Below are 22755 nucleotides of genomic sequence, written 5' to 3'. Positions count from 1 at the left end.
CAAACTCTTCTATGAGTTCCAATAGTCTCTTAGTAGAGTTCTTTGGGTCCCCTAAATAAAGAATCATATCATCTGCAAAGAGGGATAGTTTGAGTTCTTCCTTCCCAATTTGTATCCCTTTAATTTCTTTTTCTTGCCTAATAGCTCTGGCTAGAACTTCCAGAACTATATTGAATAGCAGTGGTGGGAGTGGACATCCCTGTCTGGTACCAGATCTCAGTGGAAATGCTTCCAACTTTTCCCCATTCAATAGGATGCTGGCCATGGGTTTTTCATAGATTGCTTTGATTGTATTGAGGAATGTTCCTTCCAAACCCAGTTTGCTTAGAGTTTTCATCATGAACGGGTGTTGTATTTTATCAATGCTTTCGCTGCATCTATTGAGATAATCATATGGTTTTTCTTCTGCAATTTGTTAATGTGGTGTATCACATTGATTGTTTTGCACACATTAAACCATCCCTGCATACCAGGGATAAATCCCACTTGGTCTGGGTGGATGATCTTTCTGATGTGTTGTTGCATTCTATTGGCGAGAATTTTATTGAGGATTTTTGTGTCTATGTTCATCAGGGAAATTGGTCTGTAATTCTCTTTCAGTGCTGCATCTTTTTCAGGTTAGGAGTTAAGGTGATGCTGGCTTCACAGAAAGATTTTGGGAGGATTCCCTCTCTTTCAATTGTTTTGAATAGTTTGATAATAATTGGAATTAGTTCTAGCTTTTCAATTGTATGCCTCACTCAGAAACGAGCAGCAAAGAAAACAAAAGTCAACCACTCAGTAACACTGGTCAATTATGGTCCATTTCATTAAAAGTGAGAAAAGTCACTGCTCCTCCTTCCTCAAAAGCTATACAAACTGAGTATTTAAAAAATTACTCATGGTGGCCAGAGCCGTGGCGCACTGGGTTAACACCAATACCTGAAGCACCGGCATCCCATATGCGCACCAGTTCGAGTCCTGGCTGCTCCACTTCAAATCCAGCTCTCTGCTATGGCCTGGGAAAACAGCAGAAGATGGTCCAAGTCCTTGAGCCCCTGCACCCATGTGAGAGACCTGGAAGAAGCTCCTGGCTCCTGGTTTCAGATCGGGAAGCTCCGGCCGTTGCGGCCAACTGGGGAGTGAACAATCAGATGGAAGACCCCCTCTCCTTCTCTCTCTCTCTCTCTCTCTCTCTCTCTCTCTCTCTTCTATCTGTGTAACTCTGGATTTCAAGTAAATTAATAAATATTTTACAAATTAAAATACATTAAATTTTTAAAAATTAAAAATTAATCATCAAAATGGACCACTTTCACTATACAAGTGTGATCCTCCATCAGGGTGGAAAACCTTCTTCCACCAAGGGCCACTTGGATATTTATAACATCACATAGGCCACGCAAAATTATCAACTTAAAAATTAGCCTGCCATCCAGTTGCTGAATTTCAAATCTCAACTGTAATTACCTTGGCAGAGTCAGACCAAATGATTTCATGGGCCTTATATGACCCATGGGCCAGACACTCCCCACCTCTGCACAGTAATCACCTATATTGAAGTGTTTCAGTTTAAGACCATTATAAGGAAAAAATGACCTTTTAAAAACTTCGCAAATTTATTTTAATATTATAACTACTTTAAAAAATAATAAGCACTAAAATATTCTCACGCATAATTCATCACATAAGATAAACTCAAAACAAAGATAAGTAAATAAGTTGAATATATCATTGATAAAACACATCAAATAGGAAATTGAAAATGATTCCCCCCAAACCTTAGCAAATTAACTGACGTCATTAGTAGTTTAATAGAGAAGAGCTAGTCCTCCACACATTCTATATTATGATATAGAATGATACAGCCATATTATACTAACTCTCTAACTCTCTATGTAGGAGAAATTGTGTGTGTGTGTATATATATATATATGGTAGCAAAGTGTAGAAGACAATTAAATCAATGCTTTCAAAGAAAGGATATTATTCCCATAATTTTAATAAATGAACACTTATTTCTAAATAACAAAGGGCATAGTAAAATGATTATAAAAACTTTTTTTAAAAGATTTATTTTATTTATTTGAAAGAGAATTACAGAGAGAGGTGGAGACAGAGAGAGAGGTCTTCCATCCGCTGGTTCACTCCCCAGATGGCCGCAACGGCCGGAGCTGCGCCAATCTGAAGCCAGGAGCCAGGAGCTTCCTCCAGGTTTCCCATGCGGGTGCAGGGGCACCAGGACTTGGGCCATCTTCTACTTCTTTCCCAGACCACAGCAGAGAGCTGGATCAGAAGAGGAGCAGCCAGGACTTGAATCGGCACCCATATGGGATGCCGACACTGCAGACTGGGGTGTTAACCTGCTGTGCCACAGCACTGGTCCCTGTAAAAACTTTTACAGGTGAATTTTTTTTGAGTTTTTTTTTCTAAAACTTTAGTGTTTGTGACACTTTGATTATTTATACATAGTGTGATATCTATTATTCTTTTCCAGTGAATGCTCATGCAAGTAATTTGTTGTAAGTATCCAGGTGACTTGTAACTCAAAGTGTTAATTTTTCTCAGCCTGACAAGTAACATAAAAGTTTTTCTTACAGCTTATTGAATTTTTTGATAGAAAAGAAAACATAAGCATAGCTACACAATATTATAGGCAATTCTGAGTCAGATTAGTTGTTTCTCCATACCTGGGAATCCCCAGAAATCAGGATGAGTTCTATTTCTACAAAAAAAAAAAAAAAAAAAAAAAAACTTAAATATAAATCTTTAAGAAAAGTTTCTCAATGGAGTTGTAACAACGAGCTATTGATATTGATCTATGCCTTGGGTCCTAACAGAGGCAAACTAATGGCAGCACTTCATTGTTTATCATAGGTGCTCTGAGAAACCGTTTTCAAATAGAAATTCTGAAATGTAATCTCTCATAATACATTACAGTGTACATCAAGACAATACCTACATTCAACGTACAGTCCCCTGCTAAGTAATGGAACCTACATCCATCACATACACCAAATGTAACTGGGAGGAAGAGCAGTAACATTACGGGACTGGAGCACATCAGCTGTATTCATCCGATTTCCCAGACCGGAAACCGACATATTTTTCAGACTTACAACTGACTATGAGCCCCTACGTCCTTAGTCTCCACATAAAAATATCCCAAAATCCTGGTGATTCTACCATTTTAATGTCTCTCCAGTTCATTCATTCTTTGTCCTACTTCCCGTGCTGTATCTGGATCTCAGCCGCGCAGTCCTCCTGCTCACGGTGCTGCACTTGTCTGTTCCACATGACTCTAATTCTGCTTTCCCTAAGCTAGAGTGGGGTTTTCCTCACTCAGTTCTCCCCCTAGTTTATTTCTTTTTTCTACTGCCTACAGTATCCACATTCCTAGAACAGAAGACAAAGGAGCCAAGATCTGGTTTCTCGGGGCCATCAAAGAAGGAGGTACCTTTCTCTGAAGGGAGGAGAGAACTTCCACTTTGACTATGACCTTGTCTAAATAAGATCAGAGTTGGTGAACTCAGGGGGCTTCCATAGCCTTGGAAACTCATGACAAGAGCCTAGGGTGATTACTGATGCCATAAACAAGAGTGTCAAATTGTTAAGTCAACAACAGGAGTTACTGTGCACTTACTCCTCATGTGGGATCTTTGTCCTTAATGTGTTGTCCAACGTGAAGCAATGCTATAACTAGTACTGAAACAGTATTACACTTTGTGTTTCTGTGTGGGTGCGAACTGATGAAATCTTTACTTAATAGATACTAAATCGATCTTCTGTATATAAAGAGAATTGAAAATGAATCTTGATGTGAATGGAAGGGGAGAGGGAGCAGGAGATGGGAGGGGTGCCAGTGGGAGTGAAATTATGGGGGGGGAGGAGCCATTGTAATCCATAAACTGTACTTTGCAAATTTATATTCACTAAATAAAAGTTTAAAAAAAGATCTGATTTCTGCTAATTTTTTTGTGCTTTACTCTGCTCAAAGTCCTTTCATGCTTTATTCCAAACTTTAAAAACTACTTGCAGTCTCTTTAACATTCTAGAACACTTTAGGCTTCCAGATTCACGGTTCACCCTTTGCCTACACTCAAGGTTCTTCCTTCTCTATTCCATCCCGGTAATAGTCATCTACCTGGGAAATTCGACTGTGAAGCAACCCAGTGTAGAAGCAGTCATCCATTCCTGAGAGTGCTCACTGTGCCCTCTGCGTACACCCGCCATCATCTCTGTGTACAGCACCAACAGGTGTTCTAGACTGTCACATCATCCTTGCATGCTAAGCACCTGGTAGACCACCTGACCACAGAAGTTAATCAATGCTGATGAGGAGTCACTGAATCAAGAATAACAAAGGTCATTCTATGCCAAATGACACAATGGAATATTTCTCAAAACTACAGATTAGATTAGTAAAGGATGATATTGGCAGTCTTTAGTTTCCACCGTTTTTTGCTTTTAGTTCTTTGAGTAAACATCACTATGAAGCTAAATCGCACTGCAGACTCACCAAGTAAGCAACTGGTTAACAAGGTTTAATCCTTTGGTCTTCAGGAGCCTGTACACATGCAATTCAAAGAAAATATTTTTTCAATGCCATTGATGAGCTCGATTCATCATTCAATGAACTGAAATGCCTTCTGTCTCATGTATACCCACTCCTCAGTACTTTCAACCTAATAATCTCTCTCTGAGGGCTTAAAACCTGGCACAGTGCGAAGCATCCAGAAAAGGGACAAGACAGGAAACCTGCGTTCCACTGCCGGCTTTTTCTCAGATAAACTTTATGATTCTGTCAGGTTTTAACCTATAATGTATTGAACAATAAAAAGGCAACAGGACATCTTTAAGAGCTTAGAAAATTTAATAGTTTATAGGAACTGCTGAAATGCCTGAATATATTCATGCATGTGAAACTGCATAAAAATGTCAGTTATCTCCTAAGTGATCCACACATTTCATGCATTTCTAAACAAGATCTCCACGTAACATTTTAGAGAAGCCGAGAAGCTGATGTGAAAATTCATAGCAAACAGTCAAGGGTGAAGAATGGCTACGACAATTTGATTGAAAAGAAGTTTTAAGGAACTTCCCCATAAGATACCTAGACAAATCAGAAAGCAACAGTAACTATGGCAGTGTGAGTGGTGCTCTCAGAATCAACAAAAAGATATGCTGAGATCAAAACAGCCTTGTGAACACACTCAGTGGGTGAAAGACAGTGGACAGATAGGCTATTCAGTAAACAGTACTGGAACAACTCTTACGTGCCCACATAGAAAAAGTGAATGCATAACCCAAACCATAAATTTCAAAAGATAATTGATTCTAAATGTTTAAACCTAAATACAGACATTTTAATATCTTCAAATAAAAATATTTTCAACTAAAGAAATTGAATAGACATTTCCCAAAAGAGGAAAATAGGCTACTAATATATGAGAAAATGCTCAATGTCATTAGCCATAAGGGAACTTAAAATCAAAAAACCACAATGAGATACCATCTCACCTTTGTGAGATTAGCTATTATCACAGTGACAGAGACTAACAAAAACTATGGAGAACAAAGGATGTAAAAAAGGGGAACTATTACTTATTCTTTGTGGGAATATAAATTAGTACAGCCACTTCGGAAAACAGGATGAAGACTTTCTCTTAAACTAGAAATAGGGGCTGGCGTTGTGGTTCAGTAAGTTGAGCCGCCGCCTGCATGCCAGCATCCCATATGAGCGCAGGTTCTAGTTCCAGCTGCTCCATTTCCTACCCAGCTCTCTGGTAATGTGCCTGGGAAGGCAGAGGAAGATGCTGGGCCCTCGCCACCCACATGGGAGGCACAGATGGAGTTCTAGATTTGGCTGTGGTCTGGCCCAGCCCAGGCCACTGCAATCATTTGGAGAGGAAATCAGCATATGGAAGATTCATTTTCATATTCTCTGTCTGTCTCTGTCTCTCTCTCTTCCCCCTTCCTCTTTCCCTCCTTCCCATCTCTGCAACTCTGCCCTTTCAAATAAAAAACAGAACTACCATATAAACGGCAATCTTACTACTGTATATATTCAAAAGACATGAAATCATTTTATTGAAGAGATACATATTATACTTTGTTTATTTTGGCACTGCTCACAATACCCAACATACAGAATTAACCAAGATGTCCATCTTCAGATGAACGAATTTAAAAAAAAAGTGGTTTATATATACAATGGATATATATATATATTATATATACAATGAATATTATTAAGCCATAAAAAAGAACAAAGCCTGCCATCTATAGCAAAATGAATAGAACTGGAGGACATCACGTTAACTGAAACAAGTCAGACACAAACAGGTAAATACTGCATGTCTTCCCTTACATGTAGGAACTAAAAAAGACCTCAGTCTTAAAAAATGACAATTATTAGATGCTCAGAAAAATGGGAGGGGCAGAGGGAATATGGATAAAAAAATAGAGGAATATCAGTGTGGTTAATTGATTGTGACAAATGAGATATTAATAATAGGAGAATCTGGGTGTAATTTACAGATTGTGACAAGTATTTCATTAATGCAAGATGTTTACAATAGAGGAAGCTGAGTGTGGAATATATTGGAACTCTTCCACTGCTTCAGAATTTTTGTTTTATAAATTGAAAACAATTGTGAAATTAAGGTCTTTACATACTTGGGGGAACATAAAATCCACAAATACATTGTTTTTTGATCAGAGAATATTTTATAAAATTAAGACCTCATGTGCTCACTCGGACTTACCCCTAATGGTAGAGCTAGAATTGTGCCAGGAGATTCCAATTCAGTCCCATCAAGGTGGCATGTACCAATGCCATCTCACTTGTTAAAGTGATCAGTTTAAGTTCATAACTGATCATAATGATAGGAATAAGTGTCAAAGAGATTACAAAAATAAGACCAGTGTCTGAAAATAATAATTGATAGAATTAAAAAGGAGAAAATGATCCTACATGGGAAGCAGGATACACAGCAGACTCATAGAATGGCAAATGCCCTAAACAGCACTCTGGCCTCAGAATCAGCCCTGAAGGCATTCGGATCGGGCTAAAAACCCCATGAGAGTTTCGCAAGCATGCAATGCCAAGACGTGGCAAAAAAAAAAAAAAAAAAAAACAAACACCAAACCAAACCTAAATGAAAGATCTCTGCGAGTGAGATCCCAGTGGAAAGAACAGGTCATCAAAGAAGGAGGTACCTTTCTCTGAAGGGAGGAAAGAACTTCCACTTTGACTATGACCTTGTCTAAATAAGATCAGAGTTTGAGAACTCAAGAGGCTTCCATAGCCTTGGCAGCTCATGACAAGAGCCTTAGGTGATTACTGACTCATAAATAAGAGTGTCAATTGTTAAATCAAAAATGGGAGTCACTGTGCACTTACTCCCCATGTAGGATCTCTGTCCTTAATGTGTTAAACTATGCGAATTAATGGTAAAACTACTAGCCAAACAGTACTCTATACTTTGTGTGTCTTTGTGGGCGCAGTCTGTTGAAATCTTTGCTTAGTATATCCTTAGTTGATGTTCTGTATATAATGATATTTGAAAATGAATTGTTATGAAGAATGGGATGGGAGAGGGAGTGGGAGATGTGATGGTTGCGGGTGGGAAGGAGGTTATGGGAGGGAAAGCTGCTATAATTCAAAAGTTGTACTTTGTAAATTAATATTTATTAAATAAAAGTTAAAAAAGACCTCAAAGCACTAATCATAAAGATTAATAACCTTAAGTACATTAAAATAAAATGTTCTGTTTTCATAAGACACCATAAAATTACTTCCAGACATTTATTTAGGGAATACTATGGATATAAGCAGCGATAGCACACTTACGCTCACTAAGGTATTGCTGGCAATAGTGTGAGTGTTTCTAGAGAAGTCTGAAAGGCCACAGACAGCAGGATGACAGTCATAGCACTGGAAGCTCCCCCTCTCCCTGCCATCCTACCATGACCAACCAACCTGCATCCCTCCCATTAGGTATAAAAATAAGAAATGGAGATGCTACTATGAATATTTCTTTGAAAATGGTACTTCCAGGAACCAAGTGGAGGATACCAAGACTTAGTCTTATAAACAAGAGAACCCTTGGCAAAATTTGGTATGGGTCTTCTGGGATCTGCAGGACTAAAAAGCATGTCTGACTTACACATGGAAAGATCACGTGAAGAAGCCAACTGGAGGCTTTGTTGGTAACTCCCTGAACTCGCAGAATTCAGTGCAGAAGTCCTGAACACCTGTATTTCTAGTTGTTATTGGGTAAACACATCCTCTCAACATATTTATGTTGAAGTTCCCTCCCCAGTACCTCTACCACTTTGTTGGGGTAGCCCCAACAGACATGTACACCAGTGGTCCAGACGTGGACTCCCTGGGAGTAAATCAAAGCCAGTTCCCCAGGGCTTATCTGTCTCCCACAGTGCCTTTCTAGAGGAATAAAGGGACCCTAGCAGCAGCAGTGGGGAGGAGAATGAGAACGGATTAGTGATAAGCATCAAGAAAAATGACTTTGGAGTACTCTAGCCATGATAATTTCCTAATAATCCATAAAAAGATCCCACAATAAATAAAAAGGAAGTCTTTGGCATCTGCCACATCCAGGGAACACCGATGCCAGATTGTAAGTGCACAACTGAATAGAAACATCTCTGCGCTCATAACTCTCCTTCCTCCCCTAAGAGCCTGACCCTGAGCAGGGGTGTGGGTGAAATTAACAGAGTATAAAAGTGGAGCAAAAAACAGAGAAGTCAACCACAATCGTCTTTCTGATCACAGATTAAGAGTGAAGTAAACCTGACCTGTGAAACGGAGGAGCCTCAATTCACTGTACTTTTGTCTATATGAAAAGCAGAGACAGAGGCATACTGACAGAAAGAAGTCTTCCATTTCTGGATTACTTCCAAAGTGCCTGCAACAGCCAGGGCTGGGACAGGGTAAAGTCAAAAACCTGGAGTCTTTACAAAGCATGGAGATACTGTCCTAGAGTAGGCCCAGCCTTTTGTAGCTATTCAATAGAAAGTGGTAGACACTACAGAAGTGGTGCAAGTCTACCCGGTCTGAGAGAGTGGTCCAACAAGAGGTGCTAAGAGGACTAAGGGGACCACCCACTGCAGTTGAGCAAGTCCACAGCTTCAATGTCCATTACAAAAAGTTATTCATAGTACAAATTATGAGATGTATCACATAATTAATGATTCAAATCAATACCCGTTCTGGCTTAAGTAACCACAAAAGTTGAATCTTTTTCTCCAAATGCATTTCTTTATTTGCATGTGTCTTTACTCCCTATTCACTCAACAAGTAGATTGGCCCAACTAATTAAAAAAAGAAAAGACCCAAATCAATAAAATCAGAGATGAAAAAGGAAACGTAACAACAGACACTACAGAAATAAAAAGAATCATCCGAATCTCGAATTTCATTAGAACTAAGACAAACTTGTTTAAAGTTACTATTCACAACAATAAACTATAAAAACAAGGTGCAAATTATACCAGGTTAAAATTTGGAACCAAAGCTAAGATACATTATTATTTCCTGGTAGACCATTAAAAACATGAAATTACATTGGCTGCATTATTCTAACATTATTAACATTAGGATTATCTTTTGTCTTCAGCTAAAACCATTGGTTATTACTACTGCCTCTGCAAATATTATCTTCAGACTCTAAATTTAGTTTATTATGACAGCTGTAACTACGATTATGGTCATCAGTCCTTTACATAAGATATTAGGAGATCTTGGTTTCCAAAACGGGAACATTTCAACTGTTTTTATGCAAACCCACTGTTATTCTTTGAGATCTATAATGCAACACCTTAAGTAATTTTTGGAAACCATTATGTTTAGAATGGATAGTTATACTTTTCCTCCATCGGTGCCATTAAAATACCAAAACTAAACTACTTATAGAGAAAATGCTTTACTTTTAGCTCACCAATCTCCTCCTTGCTGAACAGTACAAGTTAACAGCTATTTTATAAATAACATTGAATAAATTAGTAAATTAGTAGCACAAAAAAGGGTGTACTCTACAGAACACTAGTTCTTAGCATCCCTAAGTTTAGCTTAGGGAAATGCATTACACTTCCATAGTTTTCTTCATTGGTCAACTCATTAGTTCATTTGATAGGATTTATTCGAACTCAGAAGAGTCTGAATATAGAGAACTATAGAGAAGGATAAAGCAAAGTTTCTCTGGCTTAGGAAAGTTACTCTTAGGACAGAGGAATGTAAAAGCACAATGTTGTTATTGCTATAATATAACCAGTACATATGTCCTGAGAGTCCATGTTACTATTGCGGCTCCTGTGAGTGTGAGGACATTTAAGAAAGTTAAAGAAGGAAATAACTGAACTTGCTCTTAGAGGATGGCGGGAATTTCATACCTGAGGGAAGCAGAAAGGAAAATTCTGGACAGAGGAAGAGAGGGTGCATCATATTGTCAAACAACTAATGGTCAGAAGTTATTATCTGAGTTTACCTGAAACACCTGGGGTACGGTGTGTTCGTGTCCTTGGGGTGCTGGATTTACCAATAGCTGCTTGTTTTCTTATAGCTATGGAGGCTGCAATTCTCAGATCAAGGCGCCAACTGATGAAGGCTTTCTTCCTGGCTTCACACCAGATCTCCACACATGGCAAAGGAAGTGCTTCTCTCTCTCTCTCTCTCTCTCTCTCTCTCTCTGTATCTCTCTCTGTATCTCTCTCTCTCTCTCTCTCTGTATCTCTCTCTCTCTCTCTCTCTCTCTCTCTCTCTCCTCTCTTCTAATAACATCACAACTCCTATCAGAATAGGGCTTCATTTAATCCTCATTACCTCCTAAAGGCCAATCTCCAAACGCAGCCACAGGTGGAGACAGGGGGGGTCAACACATGTATTTCATGTCACACAATTCAACTCGCAGCACCTGGGAGAAAAAGCTGTGGGTGCTATTAGAGGAAAACGGGGCCAGATGGCGGAAGATGTAGATTCCGTTTTTATTTAGCTCAATTTACCAATTAGGTAGATTAGGCATGGCTGAAAAGATTAAGCGGCAAGAAAGATCCACACAAAGGCGTACAAATAGGCTAGGGGATGGAGATTAAAGAGCTCTAAAGAGGGCAAAGTCAGTGGCACTGGATCAATTGCACTTAGTGTGTAAGAAAGAGATAGACATTGCAGATGATTCCCAGGTTTCAAGCTTGGGGAATGGAGGGGTCGATGGTCAGCCTTTTAAGTGAAGTAGCAAAGGCCAGACAGGAGCAAATTTGGAAGAGACAGAGACAGGCTGAGTAACTTTGAGTGTGATGGCTGTGAGCTCTCTTTGGGATCTGGCATTTAACCACAGGTCAGAATATCTTATAAACAACTGAAAATGCTACCGTGGAGAGCCCAGAAGCAGAGAGTCAAATATGAAACCCTAGAGAACACTGAAAGTGTAATTAAAAGGAGTTCCCTAAGGAAACTAATTGGTAAGTTCTTAGAGGGAGGAAATGACCCAGAGAGATGATGGCGTGAAAGCCAAGGACAGCACAGTCATTAAGCTCTTTAATTAGGAGGTCTTTGGGAACTGGTAGGCAAAGGAGTTTCAGCAGAATGTAGAGGCAGGATATCCATGCTGGACAGTCTGGGTGTGTCTTATTTATCAGCGTATCCCCATCACACGCATGGTGTCCAGCACATAAATCCCTCAGTAACTATTTGTGGAAGTGGGCATTTAGCCTAGCAATTAAGGAGCCCACATTCCACACCAGAGTGCCTGTGTCAACTCCCAGTCCTGGCTCCTGACTCAGTTCTAACTTCCTGCTGATTCAGATCGTGGGAGGCCGTGGTAATGGCTCAAATAACTGAGTCCTTGCCACCCATGCGGGATATCTTGTCATGGCTCCCAAACTCATTCCCATCACAACTCCAACTGTTGTAGTCATTTAGGAAGTGAACCAGAAGATGGGAGCCCTCTTTCCTGCTCAGTGTCTCCCTCTATCATAAATAAATATTTTAAAGTATTTACGAGGATACAGTTAATTAGAAACTGAGGGAATATTTAGGAATGAGAGAGGAGATGAAACTGGAGTAAGAAAGGAGAAGAGATTCATACTTACAGGACAAAGAATCTAAGAAAGGTTCTTTTATTCTTTATAGGATTTTTTTAAACATTTATTCATTTATTTGAAAGGCAGAGTTATAGAGATGCAAAGACAGAGAGAAGGGGGAGATCTTCCATCTACTGGTTCCCTCCCCAAATTGCTGGAATGGCTGGAACTGTGCTGATCAGAAACCAGGAGCCAGGAGCTTCGTCCGGGTCTCCTACAGCAGTGCAGGTGCTCAAAGACTTGGGCCATCTTCTACTTCTTTCCCAGGTCATGGCAGAGAGCTGGATCAGAAGTGGAGCAGCTGAGACTCCAACCGGTGCCCAGATAGGATGCCGGCACTGCAGGCATCAGCTTTACCCGCTATACCATAGTACCAGCCCCAGGTTCTTTTATTTTAATAGAGGATGAGAACCTTAATCACCTTTATACAGGATGAAAATAAGCCATGGATCATGTAAGGGAGGCAGAATAATAGGTCCAGGTGGCTAAAAGAAAAGTTCTTTGCATCTGATTCAACCAGAAGAACATGTATTTAAAAAGTGACTTAGGGGTTAACTGCCACTCTCTGACAATCGACAGGACACTTATAATTATAGTTAGTGTCCATTAAGTGCTTAGGAAGTGAGGGCTTTGTATTAACAGTACATACAATCTTGCTGTTAGCTATCAGCTTAAAATGTAATACAATTACTATTTGCTTTTTTCAGATAAAGAAACTAAAGCAGGGATAAATTAGGTAGCGTGTCTAAGGGAACACGGCAAATAAAGCAGCAAAGCTAGGTTAGCAGTGAAGCCCAAGACTTCGAAGTCTGAACTACTGCTGCCCGGAAGTGCTAACTGTAGCACAACGTGTTCTTCCAGCGTGCATGTCCAGTGGAGATGCTGACCATGGGAGGAATTCTGCAGAGCAAAATTCATTCAATAGGAGACAGAAAGTGAATTTATTTCAATACCAACCATGATTATCACTCCTTACTAATGTAGTTTTTTAAGAAAAATATTTACTTATTTATTTATTTGAAAGGCAGAGATACATAGAAGGAGAGAGATATCAATCTTCCATCCACTAGTCCATTTCCCAAAAGGTCGCAACTACCAGAGCTGAGCTGATCTGAAGCCAGGAGCCAGGAACTTCTTCCAGGTCCCCATGTGGGTGCAGGGTCCCAAGTGCTTAGGCCATCTTCCAGGCACATTAGCAGGTACCTGGATCAGAAGTGGAACAGCCAGGACTCAAACTGGTGCCCATATGGGATGCAAGCACTGGGCTAAAGGCTTAACCTTCTATGCCACAGCACTGGCCCCACTGATATAGTTTTAAAAGATATATATTTCTACTATGTAAATATCTGAACAATCTAAGGAAACACCTATCATACCTACTGTAGTAGTCAGATCACTGTCACTACAATAAAAACCTGCAGAGAAGCTAACTTTATAAAGAGAAAGGTTGACTTTAGCTCATGGTTCTGGAGAGGCTCACACGCCACGATCAAGTGACCCCCACTGGTTGTGCGTCTGAGGAGGCAGCTCTGAGGGCAGAGTCCCAAGGTAGCACAGAGTTCCCCATGGCCTCTTATAAAAACATAAGGATGTAATCATAGGCTCCACTCCAAAGACAAGTAAATTCAATCTCCTCTCAAGGCCCCATCTACAAATATCATAATTGAATTAAGTTTCCACCTTTTTAGTGGCATCAATATAAGACTTTGAGACCAAACTTTAACACAAGTGCATTTGGGGACATTCAATATCCAAACTAGTATCTGGAGCATAGCATCTGCATGCCTCATAATTCACAAGCAGTTCTTTTCATAACATCGGCTGGGCGGGTGAATCTGAATCAATTTCAGAATACAAGTTGATCAGGTAAAAATATTTTTTTCCTAACAAGAGAAAGAAAGACAAGATCTAAAATTGTCAGTATCCCTAAATTCATGACAAATGAATTTTTAGTTTATAAAATCAATCAATGAAGCGAATAGAGAGCTTGATCCAAATGCCGGTTGTAACAGATCAATCTATTGGGTTTGAGAATGTCTTTCTGTCATTTAATGGATTTCTAGATGCTCTCCATGTCTTTCCATGAAACACAGACTAGAAAAAATGGATTTTGAAGATAAAATTAGTTCCTAGTCTGTTTTTTGCAGTAGGACTCTTTACAGAGTTGTCAAATGTGTGACAACCATGTGTTGTTCTAAATATGGGATACTACTATAGTTTAGACCTCCAGTGTCAGGATGGATTCATATTCCCCACGCTTCGTATTTTCAGGAGGAAAAGATTTATTTCAGTGACATTCCTACCCTGTTCCACTTGGCTTGGTGGCAGGGTGACTTGAAATTAAAGAGCTGGCGAGGAGGGCTTAGGCAATGCCCCTCCTTGTTCTCTTGGGGTCTATACAGGGTGCACTTTCTGATCTTCACCATGCCCGTAATCTGTGGCTCTTCTTCAAAGCCATAGGCTTGCCATTGTCCAGCACCGCATGCTGCCGTGTGAGTCGGTAAGCCTGTGTGATCTAGGAAGGAAGGATTAGTCCCATTTGGCTCTCCGGATAAGCTATGACCATCACTATGTTTCATCAGTATGAAAGTTGAGATATTGTTCCCTATTATCCCGATTCCCAAATCTATCTTTCAAAAGAGTTACAAATTGGGACAAGAAAGAGGGGTGCTATTTACTGGGTTTCTAACAGCTCCATAGTTAAAATTGAGAGAAATGGGATTTGTAGCAAAAGTGATACTTCAACAGCAAACTTCAGCAAGCCTCTGGGAATACTGGAGACATTTACAAGGAGTTAATTAATAGATGTACATATGGTAGCAAAAACACTTGGCAGAAGCCTTGTGTTTGAATACATCACAGAGAAAATCCACTGTAAACAGTGCTGATTTAGCTTTTTAAAATATTTTAATGGGATTTAGTCTTATGTAAGCTTTCACATTGATATCCCTAAAATAAATGAAATTCTTAAGAAGACAGAGCTTACTCAAATTACTTAGATGGAAGCAGGTTAGATTTTTAGGGTTCTAAAATACATATTCTTTATATAATATTTTAAAATTTTTATTAATTTGAAAGATAGAAGGACACACACACACACAGAGTGCACACCTCTATTTGATGGTTCATTTTCCAAATGCCCATACAGGGGCAGGCTGGATCAAGGCCAGAACCAGGAGCTGGAAACTCAATCTAAGTCTCCCATATAGGTGGCAGGGATCCAATTACTTGAGCCACCCCTTGGACCCCCAGGGTCTGCTTTAGCAGGAATCTGGAGTCGGGAGCTGGAGCTAGCAAACCCAAGGCACTCTGATGTGGGATGCAGGTGTCTCACCCACTGGACTTGACACTCCCTCCCTCCTCACACAGCCTGCACTGCACTCATTCTCCCTCTTAAGTCCTAAGCGTGCCTTCGATTGGAATTCCAGACAAAGCTGCCTCCAATATATGTCCCAAATGAACCAATTACACAGGTTGCCAGGTGCTCTAAACAACCACCATGAACCAAACAGTTCACTTAGGGCAGAAGCGTCCTTCCTGGGCCTGCCTTTCTGACTCAGATAGTTTGAGCACTGCCTTTCAAATCACAACCTGACAGCTTTAGTGCCCTGCTTTTCTCCAAAGAATTTAACCCACATATTTCTCAAGAAACAGAAATACTCCAGCCCATAAAGCAAATAAAAATTCCCCATATAAGCTATTTTCTTCCTCCAGTGTTAGAAGGCACTTTAATTCATCTCTCATCTGTCTATAATGTAGCATGTTCAGTTCCAGGAGCCATTCTCGCTCTCACCTCTGTCTTCAGTTATGTGTGAAATTCTCCCTTCAGAATCTGCCCTCCTCTTTCCTGTTCCTCTAATTTCTGTTCTCTAACTCTCCTTTCATTTTTCCAAATTTATCCCAAATTAGTGGTCTGGACCTCTCGCCAATTATAATGCTACTCCAGTTCTAATTCCTCATAACCGTGTTTCTTCACAGATCTTCAACAAGTTGTGGTTCTTTATATAGGTGGATGCTTAGTAAGTATTTATTCATTGGTTTTTAGTTTTTTGGTTTTTTTTTTTTTTTTTTTTTTGCCAGACAGAGTTAGACAGTGAGAGAGAGAGACAGAGAGAGAGTTATAGATGGTGAGAGAGAGACAGAGAGAAAGGTCTTCCTTCTGTTGGTTCATTCCCCTAAGGGCAGCTACAGCCGTGCTGCGCCAATCTGAAGCCAGGAGCTGGGTACCTCCTCCCAGTCTCCCATGCGGGTACAGGGACCCAAGCACTTGGGCCATCCTCCACTTCCCTCCCTGGCCACAGCAGAGCTGGACTGGAAGAGGAGCAACCAGGACTAGTACCCAGTGCCCCAACCGGGACTAGAACCCGGGGTGCCGGCACCACAGGCGGAAGATTAGCCAAGTGAGCCATGGCACCGGCCTCTATTCATTATTAATATGTTTTTAATCAAAGTGAGGTGGCCTAATTAACTTAGGCCAATTACATTTTAATGTTTTCACAGTTGTCATTTAATTTATTTTTATTGATTTTTTTTCACTTGAATTTCCTTTTAATTTTTCCTTTTTTGGAATTTAATTCCATAATATCATTTACTTTATTTCAGTTATAATATCCCACCAATACAAAGGTTGAAAAAACCCATGTGAGATTCTTGAGCAAATAAAATGCATTCTTGAACAAATAAATAAATAGTAAATCAACAGTAAAAGTCACATCAATAAAAAATTAGTGAATCTGGGGCTTATGTTGTAGCACAGTGGTTAAGCCACCACCTGCGATCCAGCATCCCTTACGAGTCCTGGTTCAAGTCCTGGCTGCTCCACTGCTGACTCAGCTCCCTACTAGTGCACCTGGAAGAACGCGGAAGGTGGCCCAGGTGCTTGGGCCCCAGCCACACAGGGGGAGACCTGGAGGATACTCCTGGCTCCTGGCTTCAGCCTCTGCCAGTCCCAGCCATTGCAGTCATTTTGGGGTTAGCCAGCACATGGAAATTCTCTTGGTCTTAGTCACCGACCCTCTCTCTCTCCCTGTGTGTGTATGTTAACTCTGCCTTTCAAATAAATAAATGTCTAAAAAATTAATGAATCTTACTGATCAGAAAAATTTTACATATAAAATAGCATGAGGCATAAAGTAGCAACTCAATGAATACACGAATGTATTCATGATTGTCACGATTTACTGTTCCCCTCAGCAGAAGTACTCAAGGACTTCTCCCAGCCTCACACTTCTACCTCAGCTGTATTTTACATTCTCTGGTGGCAGCTACTGGTCACAGTTAAGACAAAAGCTAAAAAGGAGAGAAAATCTCCATTTCTGTTCTTGTGTAGGCACTTTCACCATTGCCTGTACTATGATCAGGAGCTCGCCGGGTACTAAGCAAACACGGCAGGCAGACAGAGCAGGGAAAGTGAGCACGCGGCTTCTGTGTCTCCAGCGGGGTCATCAGTTTAGGAACAGAGAGATTTCCCAGTCGAAGCACAATCGGATTACTGACACGAAGATGGATTTTTCGGATGAGAGAGTTTGTTGTCTGTCAAAGACAATATATCAGAAAACCGAGTAAGATCAGTAATTGCAATAAACCACAACAAAGGAAAAGTAAGGCAATTATTAAAATAATCCTGGCAATAAACATTCTTTACGGGGAAAATAAACAAACGTGAATAATTACATAATCTGAAAGATCAGGATTGGCTTTCCTAGTCAGCACAGATCAAAGCATCCAACGTTCTACATCTATGGATAAAAACGAAACCCAGGTTTCTGTTCCCAAGTTAAGGTAAAACCACCCTTGTGACATGCAGAATATTCACAAAATTTATCATAGTTATTGAAAGTGAAATCTATTTTGTTATTTTTTTAAGATTTGTTTATGGGGTTGGTTTTGTAGCACAGTGGGTAAAGCTGCTGCCTGCAATGTTGATATCCCATATGGGTGCCGGTTTGAGTCCATTTCCAATCCTGCTCCCTGATAATGTGACTGGAAAAGCAGCCAAAGATGGCCCAAGTGCTAGGGCCCTGCACCCAAGTGGGACTGGCCCAGCTCTGGTCAGCCATTGCAGCCATTTGGGGAGTGAACCAGCAGACAGAGGAGAACTCTCTTTCTCTCTCTTCAGTTCTCTCTCTGTTACTCTGCCTTAAAATAAATAAATAAAGTTATTTTAAAGAGTTACAGAGAGAAGGAAAGACAGAGAGAGAAACAGAGTGAGAGATCTTCCATCCATTGATTCACTCCCCAAATGGCCACAACACACCACTGGGCCAGTCCAAAACCAGGAGCCAGGAGCTTCTTCCAGGTTCAGGGACCTAAGCCCTCGGGCCAACGGCTACCTGCCTTTCCCAGGCCATGTGTATGGAGCTGGATTAGAAGTAGAGTAGCCAGGTCTTGAACAGCTGCCCATATGGAATGCTGGCATCAAAGGTGACACACTTACCCACCACATCACAATGACGGCCCCTGTGCTTCATTCTTTTTTTTTTTTTTTTTATTTGACAGGTAGAGTTACAGACAGTGAGAGAGAGACAGAGAAAGGTCCTCCTTCCGTTGGTTCACTTCCCCAATGGCCGCCATGGCCGGTGCTGCGCCAGTCCAAAGCCAGGAGCCGGGTGCTTCCTCCTGGTTTCCAATGCGAGTGCAGGGCCCAAGCACCTGGGCCATCCTCCGCTGCCTTCCCGGGCCACAGCAGAGAGCTGGACTGGAAGAGGGGCAACAGGGATTAGTACCCGGTGCCCCAACCGGGACTGGAACCCAGGGTACTGGCGCCACAGGCAGAGGATTAGCCAAGTGAGCCATGGCGCTGGCCCTGTGCTTCATTCTTCAAAACTCCTTTAACATTCCATGAGTAGCTATCATCAATGTTAGCAAACAGCCACTAGTTTTTAATACATCACAAATTCAACATCCTTTCATTCAGCAACTGTTCACAGGAATACCTGTGAAAGGCACTGGGGTGGAGAGGGGATGAACCCATAGACCAGACCTGCACTGTGCATTTCAGGCAAACAGAAGAAAGAAGATGTGCTCGTAAACAAGTCACAGATCTCTAAAATGGTTGAGTGTTCACCTCCTATTCACACAAACAAGCAGCTGCAGAATGATAGAAACCTGGCAGGACGTGGAGCCCCAGGATCGCCCGCCCCACAGGAAGAGCAACAAAGCAAGCCAGCACCTGAAACTCTGGTTCAGTGGCGGGGGAGCTGTGTTCCAGGGGAAAGGTGACAGGGTGAGCCTCAGCAGAGTCCGTGTGCAGCATCTCCTTCTCAGGCAGTCCTAGCTGCAGCAGGACTCGTGGGCACCGCTGAGTAGGAGCCCCGTCAGAAGAGCTGCCCGGTTCCTCTGACTCAGAGAAGGGACTCTCGTTGCAAGCCCCACAATTCTTAGCACACAGGCTGCAGCAGTGAGGATCCACCTCGAGAAAGGAATCACCATCAGGATCCGCACTGCCCTGGGCAATGGAGCCCCTGTCCAGCCCCACCCCTGGGGTCCCAAAGACATTCCACCATTCTAGAAAAATGCTGCAGCCTCAGCAACACAAGTAGACTGAGCAGAGCAGTGGAGAACCCAGCACCCCAGGCCACACGGTGATCTGAATTACAGGGAACGGGGCACAGAGCAGCAGGACATCCTCTTAGACCACAGAGAGGGGGGCACTGGCCCCACCAGATTGGGGGCCAACCTCCCTGACTTCCTCCCATTCCCCTTCTGCGTTTCCTGACACCAGCACTGCGTCTGTGGCTGTGGGCCCTTCCACGTGCAAGGGCTGTGTTTCTGTACACCCTACACTCGAGCACCAGGGCAGATCTTGTACCTTCAAAGCATCACACAGTGATGGGAGTCTGCATGGCACATCCATCCGGGTGCCTGCCAATCCTGGGGCTTCAGGCCCTTGCACAGACCAGAGATGTGATTACCCCGCCTACACCAGCACCAATGAGGGTCCATGGCTTCCCTGAGGGTCTGTGTGCCCCGCCCTTCTGGATTAGTCTCCAGACTTCAACTTCTCATCTAAGCAGCAGAGTGGGCGAGTGTCCACGTATCCCATCCCTCCCAGGGCCAGGTGATACTGAGGCTTCTGCCTTACACAGAAAGCAGCTGGGAGACTGTATGCCAGGGAGCCAAGCAAACCCACTGAGTCCTGGCTGGTCCACTTCTAATCCAGCTCCCTGCTAATGCAGTAGAAAAGCAGTGGAAGTGACCCAAGTATTTGGGGCCCTGCCACTCACATGAGAGGCCCTGATGAAGCTCTTGGATCCCGGATCCTGGCTGGTGTTCCCCCAGGCCACCAACACATCCACTACAACGAAAGAAAATAAAGGAATCCTACTCTGCAGCGTCCAGCTGGAACTAAGGCCAAAAAAGCCCATCAAGCTGACATTTTCATAAAAGGCCTTCTACCCACAAAAGCCACCATTTAAAAGGTGAATATAACAGACACACAGGAATTAATAGAGCAACACAAAAAATGTAGGAAAACAAGGCAATATGGCACCCCGAAAGGAACACAAAAAGGCAGAATTCTAATATTTGTGAGAGAAATGCAGCAGCATACTTTTAGGGGAATCCTCTTTAGATTAAAACTGAAGCCTTGGGCCAGGAGTGAATGGAATGATACATTCTAAGTTCTGAAGGAAAAGAACTACCAGGCAAGAATACATTTTTTTTTTTGACAGGCAGAGTGGACAGTGAGAGAGAGAGAGAGAGACAGAGAGAAAGGTCTTCCTTTGCCGTTGGTTCACCCTCCAACGGCCGCCGCAGCCAGCGCGATGCGGCCGGCGCACCGCGCTGATCTGATGGCAGGAGCCAGGTGCTTCTCCTGGTCTCCCATGGGGTGCAGGGCCCAAGCACTTGGGCCATCCTCCACTGCACTCCCGGGCCACAGCAGAGAGCTGGCCTGGAAGGGGGGCAACCGGGACAGAATCCGGCACCCCGACTGGGACTAGAACCCGGTGTGCCAGCGCCGCAAGGCGGAGGATTAGCCTAGTGAGCCGCGGCGCCAGCTCAGGCAAGAATACTTTAACTACCAAAACTCTCTTTCTTCTTCTTCTTCTTTTTTTTTTTTTTTTTTTTTTTTTTTTTTGGACAGGCAGAGTGGACAGTGAGAGAGAGAGACAGAGAGAAAGGTCTTCCTTTGCCGTTGGTTCACCCTCCAATGGCCACCGCGGCTGGCGCACTGCGCTGATCTGAAGCCAGGAGCCAGGTGCTTCTCCTGGTCTCCCATGGGGTGCAGGGCCCAAGGACCTGGGTCATCCTCCACTGCACTCCCGGGCCACAGCAGAGAGCTGGACTAGAAGAGGAGCAACCGGGACAGAATCCGGCTCCCAACTGGGACCAGAACCCGGGGTGCCGGTGCCGCAGGCAGAGGACTAGCCTATTGAGCCACGGCGCCAGCCCCAAAACTCTCTTTCATAAATGAAGGGGAAAGACAGACTTTCTAAGACAAGAAGAGTTGAAAGAATTCATCACCACCAAAGCATCCTTACAAGAGAGGCTTAAGAGTGCCCTATATACAGAAAAAAAGAAAGACAATTATCATCATGAAAATACATGAAAGTGTAGAACCCATTAGTAAAAGAACAAAGAACATTCAGAATAATTAGAAGACATATTAAAGTGAAAATGACAGGACCAAGCCATTATACCTCACTAATAACTTTAAATGTAAATGTATTAGATTCGCCAATTCAAAGATATAGACTGGCTGAGTGGATTTTAAAAAAAGACCAAACGATATGTTGCTTACAAGAAACTCACTTTAGCAGGAAAGTCACACAGAGACTGAAAGCTAAAGGATGGGAAAAAGGCATCCATGAACAGAATCCAGCAGTCAGCAGAAGAGCCCCTGCCTGGCCAGAGAGAATATGTGTGAAGACAACGTCTGTGAAAAGTGGCAGACTGTCACTGTGCAAGGATCAAGGGACGAATTCAACCCTACGATATGGTGATGTAGATGTATATGCATCTGATGCCAGAGTGCCCAGCTATGTTACTGCAAATATTATTAGACCTAAAAGAATATATAATCCCCAATATAGTAGTATTTGGAGGCTAGGCTGAAACATCTCACTTTCATCAATGAACAAATTATTCAGACAAAAAGTCAACAGAGAGAAACACCGGAATTTAACTACGTATATCACATAGACCTAGCAGATTATTCAGAATATTCCATACAACAGCTGCAGGGTACAAACTCCTTTTCAGTACATGAAACACTTTCAAAACCAGACCAAATATTTGGGTACAAAACAAGTCTCACCTAATTTTTAAAAAACAAAATTGTAACATGAGTCTTTTCTTGCCTTGATGAAATTAAATTAGAAATTAATAATAAAAAGCAATTTTAGAAATTATACAAATCCATGGAGACTGAACAACATGCTACTGAATGATAAAAGGTCTCCTGAAGAAATCAAAAGAAATGTCTAAAATGCCTTGAAAGTGAAGAAAAGAGAAACACCAAAAAGGGGATAGAGCATATGCAGTTCTAAAAAAAAAGTTTATAGCAATGAACTCCCACTCCAAAGTGACACAAAGATATCAGCTCAACAACCTAACAGTGTATCCCAAGGACCTAGAAAAACAAGAACAAGCCAAACCCAAAGGCCATGGAAGGAAATAAATAATAAAAATTACAGCAGAACTAAGGAAAAATACAGAATATTAATGGAGTTATTT

At 41.9% G+C, this 22755-nt stretch overlaps 1 long non-coding RNA gene across 1 annotated transcript; it reads right to left on the bottom strand.

The window, feature by feature from the left end:
* Positions 1 to 2055: 2055 nt before the first annotated feature.
* Positions 2056 to 10946, bottom strand: LOC149124813 (uncharacterized). The gene is made up of 3 exons (XR_016211550.1): positions 10488 to 10946; positions 2670 to 2704; positions 2056 to 2374 (listed from the first exon to the last, which is right to left on the bottom strand). It is a non-coding gene; the product is annotated as an uncharacterized LOC149124813 (long non-coding RNA).
* Positions 10947 to 22755: the final 11809 nt, after the last annotated feature.

Source organism: Oryctolagus cuniculus, chromosome 8, assembly GCF_051225735.1.
Source record: "Oryctolagus cuniculus isolate XC-2025 breed Fujian yellow rabbit chromosome 8, ASM5122573v1, whole genome shotgun sequence".
Lineage (NCBI taxonomy): Eukaryota > Metazoa > Chordata > Mammalia > Lagomorpha > Leporidae > Oryctolagus > Oryctolagus cuniculus.
This window is presented reverse-complemented; position numbering and strand designations above follow the sequence as displayed.